This window comes from Planococcus citri, chromosome 3, assembly GCF_950023065.1.
Source record: "Planococcus citri chromosome 3, ihPlaCitr1.1, whole genome shotgun sequence".
NCBI lineage: Eukaryota > Metazoa > Arthropoda > Insecta > Hemiptera > Pseudococcidae > Planococcus > Planococcus citri.
In genome coordinates, this window is record NC_088679.1 from 76,595,627 (window position 1) to 76,614,478 (window position 18,852).

The 18,852-nt window shown below is 33.6% G+C and overlaps 2 long non-coding RNA genes across 2 annotated transcripts; one reads left to right on the top strand and one right to left on the bottom strand.

The window, feature by feature from the left end:
- Positions 1-3,059: 3,059 nt before the first annotated feature.
- LOC135839355 (uncharacterized) lies at positions 3,060-10,180 on the bottom strand. The gene is made up of 2 exons (XR_010557581.1): positions 9,189-10,180; positions 3,060-9,019 (listed from the first exon to the last, which is right to left on the bottom strand). It is a non-coding gene; the product is annotated as an uncharacterized LOC135839355 (long non-coding RNA).
- A 4,817-nt stretch (positions 10,181-14,997) lies between these two features.
- Positions 14,998-18,250, top strand: LOC135839367 (uncharacterized). Its single transcript, XR_010557585.1, has 2 exons — positions 14,998-16,461; positions 17,445-18,250. It is a non-coding gene; the product is annotated as an uncharacterized LOC135839367 (long non-coding RNA).
- The last annotated feature ends 602 nt before the right edge of the window (positions 18,251-18,852 follow it).

Sequence of the window (18,852 nt, forward strand, 5' to 3'; positions counted from 1 at the left end):
GACAAAAAGTCGAAATTGGTCAACTGTAGAGAATGTTCTTCCCTAAATCGAATATTTCTTGATTGATATCTCGACATTTTATCGATGCAATATCTTTAACGATAAATTGTCGATATTACGTTGATGTATCGATCGAGAAATAATTTGATTTAGGGAGGAACTTTCTCTACAGTTGATCGAATTCAATTTTTTGGCGATTTCTTATTTCAATAATTTGCCAATTGTGCTGCTTGGTTATATGTAGAATAATTATGTAAAATATGAATTATTTCAGAATGTCACATCCGCATCCGGTTTCCAAGTTTAATTTGATGCGGAAAAATGGAAAATTGGTCAATAAAAATATCACAATAGACAAAAATTCACATATAAAGCGATGGCAGAACAGAAACCGAAATGTAGACGAAGTACCGTAATATTTTTTTATTGTGGTAAGAGTAATCATTCAATAATTTGGGTACATTTAAAATGAAAAAAGATGTTTGTAATGTTATATTGAATTTTTTTAACCAAATTTTTGTAAAAAAGACAACCATTGTGTAAATACAAAAATCGTTGAAATAATCATCACAAGATGATGTGTTATTAAGTAATGAATTATTTTGTAGCAATATTTTTTTTAGCGGTCAGATTTAAATGTGAATAGCAGCTGGCTAAAATGTTCTTTTATTTTATTTTTTGTTATTCTGTTATTTTCAACTTTTTTATTGTTTAAAGATTTTTCCAGTCATTTTTCACTTCTTTTTCAATATAATTATTTTTCCCCATACCCACTTGAAAAGTTGATTCATTATTCACCAGTTTTATGTGCAAGAAGTGAAACTTTATGAACGCGTACGGAAGGTGTGTAATAATTTCCGACTTTCTTTCATTTTGGAAAAAAAGAAGCTGATGTGGTAAGTATTTTACAACTTGATCTGATGTTGGAATATGTATACCTATGAAGATGAACATGGAAAGAAATGGTAAACAAAATAAGCAAATCCATACTTGGCGTAAAAGAAATGACAGACTGAAGTCGCAAACAAATGTGTATGTTTGAACAATTTAAGTGATTATATTAATTTATCTGTATGTATGTATTATAGGGTTGGTATTTAATTTTCTGAATCTACTTGTATTCAATAGATAAAGTGATACATCGCCTGTGTTCACACAATCATCTTTCACAAACTTTTGATCACTACGTATTAATTGGAATTCTCTTTTTTCGGTACAACTGGTACAAGACCCATAAACCCAGAGTAATAACAAACTCAATAGATTTAAGCAATACACTGCAGTATGTATCAATATTCCTCACAATCTCCGCTAATCAATGTACCTTGTGAATTTGATTACTTTGATATGCTGGGAATTTTTTCCATGATGCCACTTTTTCCCAGACTAGAAAAGGGATAAGTACCTAATTTAATTCAAACCTACTTAAACTAGTGTAGTGTTTAAACAATTCTTGAAACAGAATTTTATTAGAGGAAATGGATAAATGTCCAGCAGTGACCTCTTCAAATGATATTATTCTTCCAGAGCCGATGATGCCTGAACCAGATGTGGATAGGAAGACAATGTTTTTGTTTTGTTTTGTTTTGTTTCTTCAATGTTTTTGTATTATCTCTCTTTTTTTCTTTAATTTTCAGTTGGCTGTAATGAGAGTAGGGTTACGCACAAATATTGGGACCACAAGGGAGCAAAGTGGGTCCTCTTTTGCTCTTCAACATCAGTGTTCCAGAAGAGCAAAAATAATATTGGGTGGCATGGTGTATGCCCATTGCTAGAATGCCACTACTACAATGTCCATTATATTAGGCAACATTTTTTTTTTGTACTTAATACCTATTTGAATAATTAAGTACCTATTTTTTATTTGTTTCAGACTGACCTGGAGGACAAGCTGGGAAGAGTTAACTCTTTAGTAGTTTATGAATCACAGGCCACATACCAACCCCATATATTTTAATTTAAGAGAATATTTCATAAAACGTGAAACTGAGTGGCCAGTAATGTATGCCTTGCATCCCATGACTATAATGAGTAAGTTATGATTTTTTAAATGTTGCTTTTTTTTCATAATTGATTATGTACTTACTTAATTGAATGGTTTTTATAGAGCAATCATGTGTGGATGCTACAACATACTTAAAGTGAACAATGGAGAGAAAATAGAGAAAGTAATTATTGAGCACTTGCCTAATATTCCCAGAAAATATATTGATGCACTTGAAAAATAATTGTCAGTGGTGAATGATCACCCCCACTCCACTGGTGACTCATCCCCTTTTAGTGGTCATGCAAGGGTGAGTGATCCAGTAGGTTCATGTTAACATTGCAGATTTTATCAACTGAGGGGTATTATATGTGACCGTCCGCGGTAAAACCGACCATCCGTCGCAAAAAATTGAATTTTTCACCTATTTTTGGGCCTTAAATGGTTTAGGGAACAAAAATTCGCGAAAAAAAATTTTAGATTTTTTGCGACGGATGGTCGGTTTTATCGCGGACGGTCACATATGTACTTTTTAAAATATGTATATTCTGCACTGACACATATCTATTGTTTAACAAATTGTTAAATATTATCGTAATAACTTTAATGTTGAATGCAATTATGGTACACATTTCAGTAGGGTTCTCAAAAAAATCCAAGTTTGAGAGCGCATGGTAGGTGAAGTTTTCTCACGGTGGTGCTGTGGAACAGTGTTGACAAAACACGCAGTAGTATGGGAGGTACACGTTTTTTTCAAACTTCATTTTTTTTTTTTTGATTATGTTGCACCCTCCTTTGGGACCTTGGGAAAATTATATGTTATACCTTAGGGTATGAGCAAGTTTTGAAAAAAAATTCAGCCATATCACCCCCTCCCCCTTTTTTTTGCCACCCTTCAAAGTTTTCCACCCGCTTGAAAAACTAAGAAAATAGTGTGTGAATAATGTCAACAAATCACTGAGTGTACCCTGACATGATGTACACAATCTGTGAAAATTTCAACATTTTTCATCAATCCCCCCTCAAAGAAATAAATCTTTGAATTTTTTATGTTTAGGGGGAAATTTCTATGAGAGGGGAGGGGGTGGGAGGTCAAAAATGTATATGGAGAGTTTTTACATCAAGGGTGACTTTTTGGATCACTTTTGATCCATTATGGATCAGAGGTCTTATCACCCATCTTATAAGGGGAGTCCCTTTGACATAGATTCTTTTGTCTAACCACATATTTTTTGCTAAAATGCAATGTGGTCGATGCAGGGGGGATGATGAAAAACTTGTTTTTGGGGAGCTAAAATCCACTTTGGGGGGATGCACCAGGTGGATTGGGGTCGGGTCCAGATGTGTTGTTTAGGACACCCTCCTGGGAAGGTAACTTGTTACTGATCCAGTTCTGTATTGATCCAGTCTGTTATTCATCCAATTTATTTAAAAAAATAAATGTTGTGGAAAGTTATCGATGCAGTTTGAATTTCTTCCAATCTGGTAATGATCCACTGAATTAGGAAATCAAATATTGTAAAAAGTCATTGATCCAATCCTCCATTTTTTATCCTATCCGTTATTCATCCAGACTAATTTTCATCCAGTCCCACATAGTTGATAGATTTCACGGAAACATATTGTTTGCTTTCTACCTAGTCCTCTTATTTGGGAAAGGTTTTCAGCCAGTTTATGCTCTCCACTCTTATATTTAGAAAATCCTTTTGAGATTTGAATGCATGGCTTGACATATACTTACTGGTAAAGTAGGTATATGTGTATCTTGTGTATTGTGTTTTATTTTATTATTCTCTCTCTTTATTATGCTACCATTCACAGGGCAGGACCCAAGAAACAGGTTTTTTTTTAGTGTGTGTAAACTATTTCACAGTGCATCAAAGTGTATATACTTAGTACCATCTTGCATTAGTGGTAGATAACAGGAATGAATGAAACACTTGACTGCTCAAACAAAATTCTTGTAACCATGTGCTATTTGGCACTATGGTTTTCATATTTGTGATATTTTTCAAATACATTGGATCAATACCTCACTGCATACTATTTTGACTAGATCAATGGTGGTTTTCCTCCTGAGAATTTTAAAGCAAGAAACCTTTTTAGCAATTTTATTTGGGTTCAACCCCTTTCTAACTGTACTAAATTGAAAAATTCCGTATTCTATTTATTTATTTATTTTTATTTTTTTTTTCAAGTCATGGAACAGATCATACCACATAATGTGTATATTAATGACTATAAGAATAACAATTTTAGTAATTGTAATATTATGTAGGTATGCGATTTTATTTGATGTACCTATAATATAGAAAAATAATTATATTATATGAGTTCAAAAAAAGCTCAATTTATTTTAACCTATACTAAGTCAAAGCTTGAAGGTTTCACAAATGATTCTTTCCAATTTTTGGTAAGGTCGAAGCCCTCCAAGTTCAGACTAGAAGATGCCCGCAAATTTGGTATGAGTATTTTGTTAAATATATGTATTATGCTGTCTAGTGAAGAGAGAAAATGATTCAGCAGTTTTTGATGTTGATATTTTTTGTCTGATTGTCAATTTTGAAATTGCACATTATCTGGATAGAAACACTCTCATGATATTGATAACTGACTGCTTTGAAATGAAACGCACATGTTCTATACTTCACTGAAATTTTGAGAACTGTTCAAACAATATTATTGTTCAGGAGCAGGTGATGCCTGAACCAGCTGAGGATGGAGAGGCAATTCTCAAGAAAGTGAACCTGTTTTGTTCCAAAGAATCTAGTTGGCTAAACAGGTGTAAGAATGATTTGTTTTTGTTTTGTTTTATTTTTTTCTTCAATTTTTTTGTATTAAGTGTATCTCTCTTTTTTTCTTCAATTTTCAGTTGGCTGTAGTGAAAGGGGAGAGTAAGGTTAAACACAAATATTGGGACCTCAAGGGAGCAAAGCAGGTCCTCTTATGCTCTTCAACATCAGCGTTCTTCCAAGAGGAAAAATAATATTGGGTGGAATGCTGTATGCCCATTGCTGGAATTCCACTACCACGATGCAAGTAAGTGTTTAATTTCTCTTTCCCTCTTTTTTTTTGATAATAGTGTTTAATTTTTTTTTCTTACTTTTTTGTAATACCTATTTAAATATTTTTTTTTTGTTTCAGATTGACCTGGAGGACAAACTGGGAAGCTTAACTCAAATTTAGAAGTTTATGAATCACAGGGTCTTGTTATATTCACATTCAACGAACTCATGACTGAACTAATTGCATGAAAATGTAAGCAATTCCTGATGGCTGATGCTGATATACTGATACTAGATAATTATTGTTATAATGTAATATAATATATGTTAACGAGCTATTCAGAGCATCCAGATCACGTTTAAATAAAATTAATGAATTATTCTACAAGTCGACATGCATCCGATATGCAATACCAAGTTGTACCAATTGTAGTTAATGCCCGATGATAGCTTTCAACTTCGGACTTCAAAGTTGAAGTAAGAAAACCCGTAGAAAACAAACTTATAGTCTGTAAAACACTGAAAGGCAATAATGAATAAATGAATTTCACGCATTGCATCCTCCTATAGTATTACTATTTTTCGTTTTTACAATTACCTGACCAAAAGGAGCTGGAGCTAAGATCTCTTCAGTTTATAAAAAGCTTTCCAAGTAAGTTACATCTGCTTGGGATGAGTAGATGAAAGTTATTCTTTTGAATATAAGTTAGAAATGGAACAAATTTTGATTACTTTTTTCATTTTTATCTTTATCAACATAACAAAAGTAGAGTTCTACATAAACTTTCATTCAGTTTTTCTACAAGTTTGTTTATTGGACCAGGATAGGTGCTGGAAAAATACTAATTTAATTCTAATATTTGTATTTCACAAAATTCTTCAAATTTTATGTTATTAAAGTGTTTTCCATTGTCACAAACAAATTTTCATGGGGCACCTATATTGGCAAATAAAATTGTAAATAAATTCATTACATTTGCAGCATCTGCCGATTCTGTTAGTTGTGCAAAGGCTAGTTTGGTCACTATACAAGTATGGAATGATACCCAATGAAATTAGCCCAAAAATACATATACAATACAAGAACGGCAACAGAATTATGTTTGGATGAAATGTGGTTTCAAGGAAACATAGTAATGCCACCGTATGAAACATTCGACTTCTGAAGAGGAGAAGAAGAAAAAATTTGAATTTTTGTATTTTTTTGCAGTGTTTTTATTGCCAACAAAATTTTTTTGAAAAAATTTTGTTTATTTATTTTATTTTATGTTTTCAGAATTAGAGGGAATGGATGAATGTCCACTGTCCAGGGTCATCTGACCCATCAGTGTCCTCTTCAAATAATATTATTGTTCAGGAGCCGGCAATGCCTGAACCAGCTACGGATGGAAAGGTAATGGAAGAAGAAACTGAACCGATTGCATGACCCCTCACGTGGAAGGCATGTTGTTCCAAAAGATCCAGTTGGCCAAGTATAGGTAAGAATGATTTGTTTTGTTTCGTTTTTCTTAATTTTTTTTTTTTTTGTATTATCACTCTTTTTTTCTTTAATTTTCAGTGATCTTCAGTGAAAGGGGAGAGTAGGGTTACGCACAAATATTAGGATCTCAAGGGAGCAAAGCGGGTCCTCTTTCGCTCTTTAACATCAGCGTTCCTGAAGAGCAAAAAGAATATTGAGTGGCATGCTGTATGCCCACAGCCCACTGCTAGAAACTAGTACTGTAATGTCCATTATTGGGCAATGTGAGTGAGTATTTAATTTTTCTCTTTTTTTATAAAAAGTGTTTAGTTCTTTTTTTTGTGTGTGTGCATACCTATTTAAATATTAATTTTTGTTTTGTTTAAGATTGAGCGGACAAGCTGTGAAGAGTCAACTCAAATTTAGAAGTTCACGTATCACAGGTCAATTTCCTTAGCAACATTGCTAATTTGATCACCAACTTGGTGTTTTAATGTCCAAGAAATCCAATATGAAGAATTTGGCACAATGGCTGTAATAATACAGATTGAATCTCTGCAAATCGATGAAACAAGGCATGTGAATTTGATTATTTCGATTCGCAATAGAATTGGTTCCAGTACGAACTTTATATACTATACAATCGGATTACATCGCAGATTCAAATACGGCATGCAAATCATAGAAATTGGAATTGGTACCTGGCAGTATGTACTGGACATTTTTACATGGTAATGTCTTTATATTTAAGTTCAGTAAAGTTGAGTTTATGAGTAAGTAAGTTATTACTTATCTACAATTCAGAAAAATTGTGACTCATGGTATACCTACTCGTAAAATTAAGAATTATTCTAAAATATACAAGTTGAAATTTGATTTCAAGCTCAAGTATCCTACATATTACAAAAAGGTAGACATGAATTGATCCTACATCAGATCGTTGACCTTACTGTTATGTATGTAATATCACTCTCATACGACCGTGCTTTCCATTGACAAATCGGTGGGTGGAGGGGGAAGGGGGAGGAGGAGGAGATTTTTTCACATGTCGGTCTACACAATATGTATGGGACCTTTAAAAAACATCAAAAAGTGATAAAACTTTAACAAAATTGGGAATTTTGCAGGTTTTTTTCGCATCGGTTATTAGAGTTTTTCGCTTAATAGAGTTAATCTACCTCGGCCCAACTTGCCCACTATCTATAAGCGGAACCCACTGTATTTAAAAAGTGCAAAAATATTCATTTTTTAGGTTCCTGCTTTTGTTTAAAACACGAGGTGAAATTTTTTCAATATGTTTCACAGCATCAAAAATGGCATTTCACGTCAATTCATTGACAAATTGGTGGAGAGGGGGATTTTTTCACATGTTCGTCTACACATGAGTAAAATACTTCAAAAGTGCAAAAATTTTCATTTTTTAGGTTTCTGATGGTATTTTTGCAATATGTAGGTAAGTGGAAAACTTGTAATTTTTTTTCTCGAAAATGAAAAAAAAAATTCCAGTCCAATTTTTTGATACGTTATTCTACATAAAAAGGACTGAAACTGAAAATTTTTTCAGAATTTTTATTCGCCGAGATCATGGTTATATTTAAATCAAGTTATAAATTTTCAAATCGACTTTCTTAGGTTTTTGAAAGTGGCAACACTGATTTTGACATCATTCGTCGATTACCCTCTCAAAGTACCACGATTTTAAGAATATAGTATAGTTCAAAATTCTATAGACTATCACGTACAACCGGAGCAATTTGCAACTGAAATTTTCCATTTTAGGCCATTTTGGAGAACTTTGTGAAAGCCCCCACAGCTCTGCCAAAAAAAATCCGAAAAATGTCCAGTTTGCGTCATTCGTCATCGTTTGATGACCTTTATACATGATCTGATTTTGAAAGAAGACCCCTCGTGCAAAAATCCGCCGATTTGGCATGGAATGACCCGAACTTCTATCAATTTTTTGTAGCATTCGAGTTATTATACTTAATTACTTATGATAATTTTACGATTTTTGTGATTCTTTGTGTCATATTTTAATTAATATTTCATTTCATTTCAGTATTCATATTTGTCGTAATTTTGCAGGATTTCTTCTTTTTTTTTCATAACTGTGCATTTTGGCGATATTTTCAACAACTTTTTTACGATATCAATTTCCTGCAGCCAATTTAAGCAACTTTCATGCGGAATTTCAACGAATTCGGAAGCAATTCTCGCATAGTTTTGGTTAATTATGCTAGTTTTTTCACCAATTTAATTTGGTAATTTTCAGTACCTGGGAGGGCGATTCAACAATAATTTTCATCTTAACATAGTAATGTTTTTTGCATTCGCCGGCATGCAGTGCGTAGGTACAAAATTTCCAAGACGAAGATCCTTTCGACGCTAATCCGCGAGACGCCGACTTTACAAGGCGCTGAATTGATGCTGACATTTGAAAACTTGGAAAAATATTCTTGAATTCTTCACATTATGCCTCAAATTACTCTGGAGAATCCAAAAATCAAGCTTGGCCGCCGTAACTTGGGTTAGTTCAAAATGGCGATCCTTTTGAATTGGCACGTAGTATACCTAGTAAAATATCTCAAGATCAATAGAATTTCAATGAACGATTACCTACTACATATAAAAGAGTCAGATTATATTACCACCACAATCAAAGATGATTGAGGCATTTTAATGATCAACACTTGAGAAGCACATGTTAACTTAAGATATGAAATTTCAAACAAATACTTACAACGGACATCATTTTCTCCGAAAAAATTATACGAACGTCACAAAACTTTGATTAATCAAGTTCTTTTCTTTCTCGCAAACATGCAATTAAAATTATAGGCATATCAGAAAAAATGTCACAATAACGGACATTTCACTATTACTCTACTAGTCGAGTACTAAGTTATAACTATTTTATATTCAACGTTTATTTCTTTCGTGACACAAATTCACAAGTGGCAGGTGGTCAAAAAAATATGCTTATATCAGATACAGCGTTGCCATTTTCATAGCATTTGTACATAGACAGATCCTATGTAGTAAGTACACGTAGCCGCCATCGCCACGTTTACGCCTGGATTGCCATCTGTACATACTTACACCATATGTTTATGTCGTTTATTATTATCATTGTTACATTTTTCGTATGGGATTGGTGTTTAATTTTAAAGTTGAAAATAATTTCATAATTTTTTTTTGAGCTGCTTCACCTTAGCGCTATCCAATACCATGCAACTTCCTGATCATGGCCTAAATCGTGCTACAATTTAAGGCATCTTTCGCTAAAAACTCAATTTTGGGCAACTCTTCCTCCCCCAATGTGGCACATAAGAGGGTCCAACTGCGAATCTAATTTCATACCTAAAACTGAGGAAATGTATTTTGGAATTCACGTGGTGCCAATTTTTTTATCATTATTGCCAACTTCGAAAAAAAAATCATAAATTTTAACAGATTTTTCTCAATTTTTTTTCAATTTTTTGAAATCCAAAATATTGACACCACTGCGTGCCAAAATATGTATTTCCTCAGTCTGAGGAATGATATTTCTCCATATTTTGGCATCAATGGCATCATTAATGCGAAACATTTGCGAAGAAAAAATTTTCAAAACACCAATTAACCTAGAAATAAACGATTTTCAAATTTTCAATCCCTCAGTACAGAATCCTAAAAGTTTCGTTGGATTTTGACGGCAATAGCATAGATCGACGTAGAATCTCAAATTACCACGAGTACATATCTTTTGAAGCTAAAGATTAAGTAGAATTTAAAGCTTAAAATCCAATTTTTTTGAAAAAAATACTGATTCTTCGAGGGCTCGCATCTCCTTTCCAGGGACACCTTACGCAGTGAAAAATTCTCTGAGTGACCTCCGATTTAAAATCGAGGTTGCGATCTACTCTCATTCAGGTACATATCAACAACACTAAACTTGCATATTTTCATCTTAAGCTTATATGAATTTTCATTTGATCGAACCAAGACGCTAAAAAAAGGGAATCGATTGCCAAAGAAAGACTCCTGAGTCGTAATTCTCGAGGACTTGTCCAATTTATGGCGGGGTTGAATTATATGAGAATTCCAGCAAAAACAGCCAGATATATAACAAAATTTTTAAAAATGAGGGGAACTGACTCCCCTTTGAAAAATGACAAAAAAGCACGTTTTTGGGTCATTCCATGTCAACTCAACAACCAACGTTTTTGAGTCATTGTCTTTCGATTTCGCTCAAATTTTTCTTACAATATATACCCACCCAGTGAGTAAGAACCTCGCAATTAGTTCGGTCCCAGCCCCCTCGGGGGGCGGGTGGGGGAGAACTTCCATTACTTTCACATTGTCTCGAGGTACTCAACATCAGCAGCCCATTCCTCCAAAACTATGACACTTTGATCAAAACTGATTTCACGGTTCGAAAGGGCATTGCATTTCGAACTTTCAAGAATTTTGAAATTTTCAAAAGTTGAAAGTTGAACTTTCAAATTGAAAGTTCAAATTTCAAAATGACGCTGTAAGTGAGAGCTACCATTTAAAATTTTGAAAAAATTTCAATAGATGTACCGTTTGATGTTTTTTTGGAATACTCAAGTTTCCAGATGGGATATCTTAATGGTGGGGGAGCACCCCACCCCCAATTTCGGGCGAAACTTTCGAAAGGAAATCTGGGGCATGTGATATATCGAATTCTATGTTTTTGGTGACGCTGAACACGAATACGACGTCAGATTTTTGATTGGACGCGTCCACGCCCCCCAGCACCTCCCCAAAGGGAGTGACCCTAAAAAAATGGTTACATTCGTGTGACACATGAAATAGTTTTTTTTTGATATCGCTGAATACGAATATAGCCATAGTTTTTTAAATCGACCTCACCCATGGCCCCCAGAGCATCCCCCAATAGGTTAGAGTCAAAAAAAAATGTTGGATGCCATAGATGGGGTGCAATCAAAAATCTGACGTCATAGTCGGGGAACCCACTTAAGGATAAATTGCACCCCCCCCCCCGTCGATCCTCCGAGACAACTTTTTTTTAAAGGGGGAGTCCTAAGGAACATTTCTAGCTCTTGTACTCAAAAAAAAAAGTGGCCCTACTTACAAAATGGCGGCCATTTTGATTGACAGGTCAGTCGAAATCGCAGATTTTGCGTTCCAACATAGGACTTGCAAAAAAAATTTTCAAACTGTACAAAGGCAGAGCGAAAGATCAAGCACAAATTTATCACCTGTCAAAATTTCAAGTGCTAAAGTGAGTTTTTCGATTTTTGGTGATTTTTTGAAAATGAAATTTAGGCCAAAAATGAGGGGAAAAAATCAAAATTTTACCAAATTGACCAAGAAAGCTGAAATTTGGGATACACCTTATTTTCGACATGCCAAATCGATTGGAAACTGTTTCAAACCGTTTTGAGCAGTTCTGGAGCCTCCAGCAGATTTTTGAAACTCGTAATTCCCACAATATTTCACCAAAATAGAGTTGGAAACCTGAAATGTATTCTGCAAACTAATTTCAATACGCTATACGAAGTCAACTGCAGGGGGATTTCAAGTCGTTTTGGAGCCTCCGGCGACTTCTTGAAAATTCCTGGAGCCTCCATCAGATTTTTGAAATTTTAAATTTTCACAAAATTTCATCAAAATGGAGATGGAAAGCTGAAATTTACTCTACGCTCCAATTTTAACACCCTCTGAAGACGACTCAGGTGGGTTCAAATCATTTTGGAGCCTTCAGCGCCTTTTTGAAAGTTACTGGAGCCTCCAGTAGATTTTTGAAATTTGAAATTCCTGCAACATTTTACCAATTGGAGTTGGCAAGCTGAAATTTACTTTGCAAACTAATTGAGGAGCTTGGAATCAAAACTCACTTTTGACACCAAAAATCGATATGCGTTTTTTTGCGGATTCGGATACTTCTTCAATTTCTCTATCACCCTACAGAATCCATTTTCCCGAATTCGGCCCCAGTTCTTCACAATTTCGTGTTAAAAAGTGCCCTTGGAATCAAAACTCACTTTTGCCATGACTCCAAGCTATAAAAAAAACTGTATTTTCAAGGTCGCATGGCAGTCTACAAAGCCAAAATAATTCAACTTCAACTTCGGAAGCATTTTCTGATAGTGAAAATAGCGAAAATGGTAGTTTTGAATTGGGAAGTTATGCAACTGAGGAGGTAAAAAATTGGATGTATTGAGCGCTCAAAACTTTTAAAGCTCTCTGGAGGCGGAACAAAATACTCTACAGAAAAATGAGGTCGAGGAAAATTGTAGAGAATTGAATTTCCAATCGACATAATGTCGTTAGTTTTTTTCTAGGGTGCTTAGTTTTCGATATATTTACAAAAGAATGTATAATTTTTGGAAAAATTCAGCGCTCAAAACTTTTAAAGCTCTATGGAGACGGAACGAAGCATTCTACGGAAAAATTAAATTGAGGAAAATTGTAGAAAATTAAATTTCCAATCGACATATTGTCATTAGTTTTCTTCTAGGAGACTTATTTTTCGATACATTTGCAAAAGAAAGTAAAATTACCCCACCTTGGAATCAAAACTCACTTTTGCCAAACTTGATAGCCATACTGCAACGATATGGCAACTTGAAAGAAAAAAAAATTCTCATGGAATTCTATTTAGTAGTCTTACTCAAGAGCTTGACACACTTTGCGGCGTTTTTTTCATCAACGCACTAGGCGAAATCAGTTATTGTCGTTTTTCTCGAAACTTTGTCCGATGGCAAAAGTGAGTTTTGATTCCAAGCTCCTCAATTTCAATACGATATGAAGTCGACTACATGGAGGTTTTAAATGGTTTTGAAGCTTCCAGCTACTTCTTGGAAATTTCAATTTTCCAAAAAACACCATAAGACCTCTCAAAAGTGGCTGGAGGCTCCAAAACGACTTGAAATCCACCAGCAGACGACTTCGTAGCGTATTAAAATTAGTTTGCAGAATGAATTTTGACTTTCTATCTCCGTTTGATGAAATTTTTAGGAAATTTAAAGTTTCAAAAATTTACTGGAGGCTCCAGTAATTTTCAAAAAATTGCTGGATGCTCCAAAACGACTTGAAATCCACCAGCAGACGACTTCGTAGCATATTAAAATTAGTTTGCAGAATGAATTTTGACTTTCTATCTCCGTTTGATGAAATTTTTAGGAAATTTAAAGTTTCAAAAATCTGCTGGAGGCTCCAGTAATTTTCAAAAAGTCGCTGGATGCTCCAAAACGACTTGAAATTTCCCCTGCAGTTGACTTCGTATCGTATTGAAATTAATTTGCACTCTATTTTGATGAAATATTGTGGGAATTACGAGTTTCAAAAATCTGCTGGAGGCTCCAGAACTGCTCAAAACGGTTTGAAACAGTTTCCAATCGATTTAGCATGTCGAAAATAAGGTGTATCCCAAATTTCCGCTTTCTTGGTCAATTTGGTAAAATTTTGATTTTTTTTCCTCATTTTTGGCCTAAATTTCATTTTCAAAAAATCACCAAAAATCGAAAAACGCACTTTAGCACTTGAAATTTTGACAGGTGATAAATTTGTACTTGATCTTTCGCTCTGCCTTTGTACAGTTTGAAAATTTTTTTTGCAAGTCCTATGTTGGAACGCAAAATCTGCGATTTCGACTGACCTGTCAATCAAAATGGCCGCCATTTTGTAAGTAGGGCCACTTTTTTTTTTGAGTACAAGGGCTAGAAATGTTCCTTAGGACTCCCCCTTTAAGAAAAAAGTTGTCCCGGAGGATCGCCGGGGGGGTGCAATTTATCCTTAAGTGGGCTCCCCGACTATCATACTCGTGTTCAGAGTCACCGAAAACATACTTTTCCATGTGTCGCACGAACAAAACACTTTTTTGAACTTTTACGCACTTTGAGGAGGTGCTGGGGGCCATGGATGGGGTCTTATCAATAATCTGACGTCATATTCGTGTTCAGCGTCACCGAAAACATAGAATTCGATATATCACATGCCCCAGATTTTCTTTCGAAAATTTTGCCCAAAATTGGGGGTGGGGGTGCTCCCCCTCCGTCAACGAGTGCCATCTCGAAACTTAAATATTTCAAAAAAGTATCAAAATTTACATCTATGGAAATTTTTTCAAAATTTTAAATGGTAGCTCGCACTTACAAGTTACAGCGTTATTTTGAAATTTGAACTTTCAATTTGAAAGTTCAACTTTCAACTTTTGAAAATTTGAAAATGCTTAAAAGTTCGAAATGCAATGCCCTTTCGAACCGTGAAATCAGTTTTGATCAAAGTATCATAGTTTTGGAGGAATGGGCTGCTGAAGTTGAGTACCTCGAGACAATGTGAAAATAATGGAAGTCCCTCCTACCCGCCCAACGTGGAGGCCAAACGAATTGCGGGGTTCTTGCTTACTGGGTGGGTAATGGGTATAAGCATATTGTAAAAAACATTTGAGCGAAATCGAAAGACATGACTTTCAAAATCGCCTTTTTTTGGTTCAGTTGACATGGAATGACGCTTTTGCAAGGTTTTGATTTTTTTGAACATGGTGCACCGATTTTTGAGCTTCACAAAAAATATGAGTTATTTTTTTTGGAATTTTTGAAATTTTCAACCTCGCAAAAAAAACCCTGAATATGGAAATTTGTTTGGAAAAAAATTCCACACAAACGTACCTGCCAAGGTCAACATTTTTTCACTCTCTCCCACTTATTTTTGTTGACCACACAATACATTTAAACACTCGTTCATCGTAGAAAAATTTTCAAAATTTATATGTTAACTGTCCTTCTTGAAACTTGAAACTTGAAAAGCAAAAAAACAAAATGGAAATTCAAAATACGTCATCGTACGATAAAAAATGTTCCCTATTATGTAATTACTGCACTAAAAAATTTTCCATTTAGCGGCTCGTTCTTTGTAACCAGGAAATTATTCTAAAAAGAAAATAAACCGAGTCAGAAAAGTAGGTAGTTTTTGAAAAAATAAAAAAAAACTTCTTAATATCTCTTATTTTTCACATAGACTATGACGTATTCAACTAGACACATTAAGAAACACACATTTCGTAATTTTCGTAAAATTTTTTCCTTGGTAAAAAAAAAAATTACCAAAAAATAAATCAAATTTTGTCCACCATATCACCGAAATATTATATCGAAGAATGCATTTACTTAGGTTAAGAAACCTACGAGCACAAATATAAATCATTATAGTAGAAATTTCACACGACTGATAACAATACAGGCAATCTCGTAAATTCATACACATGCACGAGTACAGCGAATACTACGTGCGTAAATAAGCTGTCGTAACTTGGTTAAAAAATTCCAAAGTAGGCTACTATAAAAGCGACAATTTTATATAAACTTGTTACCTACCAAAAAAAAACCTCTCAGATAGAGTTAATTTCTAGCCACGTGAATATGCCTCGTACGAGTGCCAAGTTCGCTACGAAAGTGGTATTATGTTTGATCGTATTGAATTCCTACTTCTGTATCGCGGATGAAGAAAGCAAGAAAGAGAAAAAATCATCGGACAACAATCCACTTGCTGATGAAAATGAAAAAAATGCCAGAGCTATAGCTAAAGGTATCGGCAAAATACTTGGATTGAATAAGGAGCTGACAGAAATCTTGGAAGCAGCTTTGGTATTTGCCGGTCGAAACATTGCGCATATTGTTAAGGCAATTGCTGAAGGTCAGCCTAGCGAAGACAAAAATAAATACAAGAAAATAGCATCTGAAATTGGCAAGAATGTGGGAAAAGAATTTGCTAATGTACCTATAATACGTCCGTTGATAAAACCGTATGAGTCGTTTATGCCACACGTATTTTCCATCGTGACTGTGCGTGTTACTGAAATTGTTGAGAAGGTGGCTGATGACGGGAATGCTGATGACGGGAATTCAGATGAAGAAAACTCATCAAAAGAAAACGGTGTGAATTCTTTTTTTCAAAATTTTTTTAAATCTTAGGCAGGTGGTAAAGTAGGCTACAGAGTTATGAAAATGGAAAATATTTATACACAAATATTAAACTCTAAATGGGTAGGTATCAAGTTTTGCTAATATTATTAATTAATGTATTTATTTATATTTATTTTTTCTTATTTGCTTATTCGGGTATTTATTTATTTGGGATTATAGTCTAGTTCAGGTAAGATTTTTTTTAAAAAAGTATTTTATAAGAAAAAAAAAACAGGAATCTTTGCCGAATTTTTGAAAATAAAAAAACAGGTGGCAATGTTTAAAACAAAAAATGAATATTAGTTATTATTGCAGAAGATGGACTTGAATTTTTTTTCGTTAAAAATAAACATTTTTCAAAAAATAGTCAACATTTTTTGTTTTTTCATTTTGTTGATACTGGACGTTTTCATACAGAAAATTAACTTGATTTTTTTTTGTAGGTAAAAAAATTAATTTTTTTATTAAAAATGAGCATTTTTTTTTTGTTACACATAAACTTCCTATTATTGTCAGTTGAAAATAATCATTTTTTCCTTCGTTGAAAAAGAACACCTTTTTTAGTTGAAAATGAGAATTCTTTTGTTAGAAATATGTAAATAATTAAATATTTTGTTGAAATTGGAACTTTTTTGTTGAAAAATAACATTTATTTCGTTGAAACTGTTGAAAGTCAACATTTTTTGTTAAAAATTAACATTGTCAAATTTTATGTGGGTACCTATATACTTACTTACTAAAAATGAAATTTTTCTGATTACCGGACATTTCCCCGAATCCACTTCCCCGAAAGACATTTTCCCGAATGACAAAATCCCGAATTTTTTTATCCCGAATCCATTTTCCCGAATGCCGTGTACCCGAATCTGTAACCTGAACGTCCAAAATCCCGAATGCCTTTAACCCGAATGCATATATCCCGAACACCTACATCCCGAATGCCTCGGTGTATCCCGAATAATAGTACATTTACCATGGAAATAGAAATGATGAGGTGTAATGGTTACCTGTGCCGTGTAAGCACTTATGTTACTCATATGTATGAAAATTGAATTTTCTATTAGGTATAAAAAGAAATGGCCGCCATCAGTGCCGGGAAATTATTGTTGCAAGGGTACGTCTACGTGAAGTCAAAGAAAAGTCCAGATGGAACGAAAACGTATTGGGATTGCCGAAGAGTGAGGCTGTAAGAGTGCAAAGGGAGCAGGACGTCGTAAGTGGATGGAATTTCAACAGCGACTTCGCACAATTACCCTGAGATACGAGGACTACATGGACGAAGGTACAGAACTAGAATACCTCCGCTCTTTAGGTAATAACATCAATCTTTAAGATTAAAAAATTAAAAAAATTTTTAACTCAATTTTTTTTCAATTTTCGGGTGTAGGTCTTTCGGGGAAACGGATTCGGGGAAATGGATTCGGGATAAAAAAATTCGGGATTTTGGTATTCGGGAAAACGTCTTTCGGGGAAGTGGATTCGGGGAAGTGTCCGGTTACCAATTTTTCTATTCAAAAATGAAATTTTTTTTTTCTTCTTATTTGCTAAAAGTGAACATTATGGTTATTGAAAATGAAAATTTTTTTCAAAAATGAAAATTTTTTTATTTAGAAAAATACACATGACTGTTTTTGCTAAAAATGAACATTTTCTGGTTGAAAAGTGGACATTGTTTGTTGGAAATCAACATTATTGTCAAAAATGAAATTTCCATCTAAATGAGCTCATTTGTTAAAGATTAGGTACCTACCTACCTAAGTTAACTTTTTTTAGTTGAAATTTTTTTTTCGGTTAAAAGAAAACATTATTTGTGGAGAATCTATTTTAAAATGTACATTGTCTAAAATAAACATTTATTGTATGAAAACAATCTTTATTTTTGTTGATGTTGAAGATGAACAATTTTCGTTTGAATTTTTTTTTTTTTTTTGCTCAACATGAATATTTTTTCTGTTGAAATGTAAGCGATTTTTTGGTTGAATTCTTTTTTATATTATTGAATTTTTTTGTTAGAAATTGTACCTAATATTTTTTCATGCTAAAAATGCACTTTGTTTTCAAAATAAACACTTTTTGGCTAAAAAAAATTTTAAATAAATATTTTTTTTTATTGCGAAAGTGAACACATTTTTTTTGGAGGGTGATTTGTTAAAATTGAACATAGTCAAACTTTGCTAAAAATGAACATTCTTTTTTTTTTTTTAAAGAAAAAAGAAAACATTATCAGTTGGAAATGTACTTTTAAAATATGAACATACTTAGTCAAAAATGACTTTGTTATAATAAAAATGAACTATTTCTAGTTGATAATAAATATTTTTTTAAATTGAAAATCAACATATTTTTATGTTAGAAATACTTCATTTCTTTTTTGTTGTAAAAAAATGAATACATATTTTTTTAGGTTGAAAAAAGAACAATTTTTGGCTCAAAATCAACATTTTTTTGCAAACTGAAAACTATTTTTGCCTT